The following is a 4,851-nucleotide window of genomic DNA, read 5'->3' as shown; positions in this document are numbered from 1 at the left end:
TTTAGCATGAAACTAAACCCAAACAAGTGTGTCTTCGGTGTCACCTCAGGTAAGTTCCTAGGGTACATCATCAACTGACGTGGTATTGAGGTCAACCCGGACAAAATAAAGGCCATCCTAGATATGAGACCACCCCGAAAAGTAAAAGAGGTTCAGAGGCTAAACGGCAGGATAACCGCTCTGAGTCATTTCATGTCTAAGTCAGCAGACCGTTGCCTGTCCTTCTTCAAGGCAATAAAAGGCAAAGGGTTCGAGTGGAACCCGAACTGCCAGCTCGCATTTGACGAGCTCAAGAAATACCTCGCTAGCATCCTGGCCCGAAGACGGCGATGTTTTAGAACTGTACCTCTCGGCAAGCAACGAAGTGGTCAGTTCGGTACTGATGAAGGAAGCAAATCGGGTCCAACGACCCATCTACTATGTTAGTAAGATATTGCAGGGAGCAGAAACAAGATATCCAGAGATAGAAAAGCTAGCCTATGCGCTGGTCATTGTGGCCCGCAAACTCCGCCCGTATTTCCAAGCTCATACCATCATCGTCCTCACCGACAAACCCTTGAGGCAAGTATTACTCAGGCCCGAGGTCTCTGGACGATTGACGAAATGGGTCATCGAACTCAGTTAGTACGGTCTCTAGTACAAGCCCCGAACCGTTATCAAAGCTCAAGCCTTGGCAGATTTTGTTGCAGAATGCACGTTCAGCTCTGAGGTCCTCGGCCCAGTTGAGCACGAGGCTCCCAGTTCAGGTGAGCTCGGTGCTCCCAGGTCAGTTGAGTCTGATCCCCATGAGGTCGCACCCAGTTCGGTATCTCTTCTGGTTAGGCCATGCGCGAACTGAGATAAAGAGCCCTGGATCCTTCACGTAGATGGCTCCTCAAATCAGTAGGGCAGCGGAGCCGGTGTAGTTCTTCGCGGTCTGAGTGGCACAAAACTGGAGTACCCACTACGCTTCGAGTTTGCGGCATCCAACAACGAAGCGGAATACAAGACGTTAATAGCAGGGCTAGCTCTGGCGCAAGAGGTAAAGGCAAAACACATAGTTATCTACAACGATTCCCAGCTCGTGGTCAACCAAGTTACAGGGGAATACGAAGATTGCGAGCTAGCTATGATTGCCTACTTGGCAAAGGTAAAAGAGGCACTGCTTAGCTTCTAGTCACACTTCATCAAGAAAATCCCGAGGTCAGAGAACACTGAGGCCGACGCCCTGTCCCGGCTAGGCAGCACCAGTGACAACACCATGAGAACTGTGTACATAGAGGAGTTACCTCGGCCTAGCATTCTTTGGGGGCAGAGGAGGTCGCTCCTGTCGCCCAAGCATAACTGAGCTAGATTGATCCACTCGTGAGCTTCCTGCTACATGGAACCCTCCCCGCGGAATGCAACGCCGCCAGGAGGGTAGAGCACCAAGCAGCCAAGTACGTCATGATAGACGGATGGCTGTACCGAAGATCCTACACGCTCCCTACATGCACTGCTTGCGACCTCCCGAAGCCGAGCTTGTACTCCACGACATTCATGAAGGCCTATGTGGTGGACACCTGGGGGGTAGGGCCATCGCTCAGAAGGCACTACGACAGGGGTACTATTGGCCAACAATGAAAGCAAACGCCGTTGGGCTAATCAGAAAGTGCGAGAAGTGCCAAAAGCACGCCAATATTCACCATCAGCCCGCTGCCGACCTCAAGTACCTCACCAGCCCATGGCCCTTCGCACAATGGGGTATCGACCTACTTGGGCCATTCCCACCAACAACAAGAGGAAGGAAGTTCCTAGTAGTGGCAGTAGACTACTTCACCAAGTGGGTTGAAGCTGAAACTCTCGTAACCATCACAGCTCGAAACGTCCAAAACTTCTTCTGGAAGAACGTTGTGTGCCGCTTCGGGCTACCTCGGGTGCTGATCTCCGACAATGGCAAGCAGTTCGAGGACATCAAATTCCAAGAGTGGTGCCAAGGCATGGGGATCCGGAAAAACTTCACGTCGGTTGCGCACCCACAAGCAAACAGTTAAGCAGAAGTCATGAACAAAGCTATCCTCCGCGGACTAAAAGCCAGGCTAGACCGAGCTAAAGGGTTATGGGCAGACGAGCTGCCCAGCGTCCTATGGGCATACCAAACTACAGAGAAGACCACCACTAGAGAAACTCCCTTCAACCTCACCTACGGCACGGAGGCAGTCATCCCAGCCGAAATCGAAATCCCCTCACTTCATTTGGAAGCATACAACGACAATACTAATAACGACGAGCTACGTACCAACCTCGACTTACTTGACGAGGTGGGGGACTCGCATACATCAGAACCGCAGCGTACCAGCAAAGGGTAGCTCGGTACTACAACGCCAGTGTTAAGAAATGAAACTTTCACATTGGCGACCTGGTCCTCCGCAAGATCATGGTACCTGAGCCCGGCGTTGGCAAACTCGGGCCAAACTGGGAAGGACCCTACCGAGTAAAGAGAGTATTCGGGGGTGCATACGAGCTCGAGACCCTGGAAGGTAAACAGATACCTCGAGCATGGAACATCGTCAACTTAAGACGATTTTACCTATAAATTATCAAACTAAGCAGGCCATGAAGCCACTACCAGAGCCAAAGGGCCAGAATGCTGAGCTAACAAAGACCTCGGCACCCTAAGGCCCAGAATGCCGAGCTAACAAGGACCTTGGCACCCTAAGGCCCAAAATGCTGAGCCAAAGATGACCTCAGCACCGTAAGCTCAGTGCGGCCTAGGGCCCAATTCAGCCTATGTTGACTAACCCGGGCGGAGAACAAATTGGGCACATAGCCTTACTATGTTAACCCACCTCAGGGCTTAAGTCTAAGCAGTTCGGGCATATAGTCACTTCGGCAAAAGAAGAATATTTGCACAACACTTGAACAGAAAAAGTACTTCATTTCTAAATGTTCGCTTTACAATATTTAAAAAACAAAAACAAAAAAACACAAACGAGCTCACAAGCCCGGAGGTCAATCTTCATCGCCTTCAAAAGGGACTTCGACAATACCCGAAGGTCCCGCTTCGTCTTCGGAATCCGCATCATCATCAGCCACATCAGCCATTTCCGAAGTGATACTCGAAGTGGTTATGGCACTAATATCGAGCTCGGGGTATGTGTTCCTTATCATCCATCGGCTCAACTTGAAACCCCCTTCTGTACGAGCTCACCATCATATCGTCAAAGTGCGGCGAAGCGATGTAATCCTTGACGGCTTTCACCTTTGCCTCCTCAACGGCCTGAGAGAAGATCTGAGTCTTCTCCCTAATATTTTCCTGGAGGTACTCAACTTGATGCTCCAGGTCCAACTTCAGGTCTGCCATGTGCCTCACCACCATTCCTAAGGCCTCTTTGTCCCTCCGAGACCTCGACAGCTCAGCTCGCGCAGCACGGGAAGCCGCTTCGGCAGCTTGTGCTCGCTTCAAGCCCCTCTCTGCCTGGATTTCCAAAGCGTGGATAGAGGAGTTCACCTGCCAGAATGAGGACAAATCAGCTTGGTAAAAAAAAAAAAGAAACACTACTTCAACTTACCACCATGGCGTGAGAGGCAGCCCGAGCCCCTATAAGATTTGTAGGAAGATCGGACCACTCTGCGACCTCCTCGGGGCAAGTAGCCTTCTTGCTTTTTCGGAGAGCGTAGCTCGACGTCAGCATGCTCCCAACCTCATCGTGACTTCCCGAGCTTGAAGGCACAGCCCGGGTATAAGTAGTGTCAGCATAGGGGACCCTTGCCGCTTCATGAACTGGAGGGGGCACCTCGGGCTCCCCAGGAGGCTACATTCTCGGTGCCTTGGGCTCCGCAACCCGAGAAGGATCGGCGCGGACCCGCTTAGCAGCTCGCTTCCTCTTTTTCATGCCAGCAAACAAGTTTGCACCTTGAGTCTTCTCTGCCTCCATAACACCTGCAAAAAGGAGCTCAGTGTCAAAAAACGGGAATAAAAACAAAAGCAAGAGTATCTTCGTCTAAGCAAGAAACCTACCCAAACTCAGACCGACCTGAATTAGCTTGTCCTCCGTCAGGTACACTTCGCATTTGAGCCCTTGTCAGGCCCATTCTTGGAGGCCCTTCACCGTATCTTCGTCTAATGCGACACCGGGGTCAGGAGCGGCCAAACCCCACTTAATAGGAAATGGCCACCCCGTAACACTTCGAACCACGAAGTAGTCCCACTTCCATGCCGGGACCTTATTTGGGAGATCGTGTAAGAGCTTGAAGCTCGGGCAAGGTGACAAGTAGTATGCCCTCCTACGCCCGGGCAGGGGACCCGCTTGTTTCTTAAGCATGAGAATAGCGGAAAAAATTTCCAAGTCCAAAGGAAGGTAGTGCTCACAGCAAAGGGAGATGGTCCCGACAAGGTTGCGGATAGAGTTCGGGTGAAGCTGACCTACAGTGACGCCGAAGTGGTTCATGACCTCAATGATTAGGGGATGGAAGGGAAGGCGCAGCCCGACAACAAGCTGCTCCCAGAATATCATGATCTCATCCGGACCGTGCTCTCAAGGAAAGTCACCCGAGGGTAAAAAGTAAGTATACTCCCCGGGTAGGTTGTACTGAACGATAAGGGACCAAAGCCTCTCGGACTTCATAGTGGAAGGTCCGAACTTATCTGGCACCCGACCTCGACGGGAGGTGGATGCCAAACTACCCTAGGTGACTTGGCCCACGGGCTCAAACCCGAGCTCTTCCTCGAGCTCTAGCTCAGGCCCCGCCTCGGACTCACTAAGGCTGTCGGGGTAGCAGCTTGGTTCGTAGAACCAGCATCGGACCCCCGAGGAGACTACCTAAACTACCCGAACTAGACATCGAAACAAAGAGAAGGCCGAGGACTCACCAGGAAAAGCTACCGGACTA

The sequence above is a fragment of the Nelumbo lutea genome, chromosome 3 (assembly GCF_056320005.1).
Source record: "Nelumbo lutea isolate HS-2025 chromosome 3, American lotus-T2T, whole genome shotgun sequence".
Lineage (NCBI taxonomy): Eukaryota > Viridiplantae > Streptophyta > Magnoliopsida > Proteales > Nelumbonaceae > Nelumbo > Nelumbo lutea.
The sequence above is the reverse complement of the archived record's forward strand: the minus strand, read 5'-3'. Positions refer to the sequence as shown.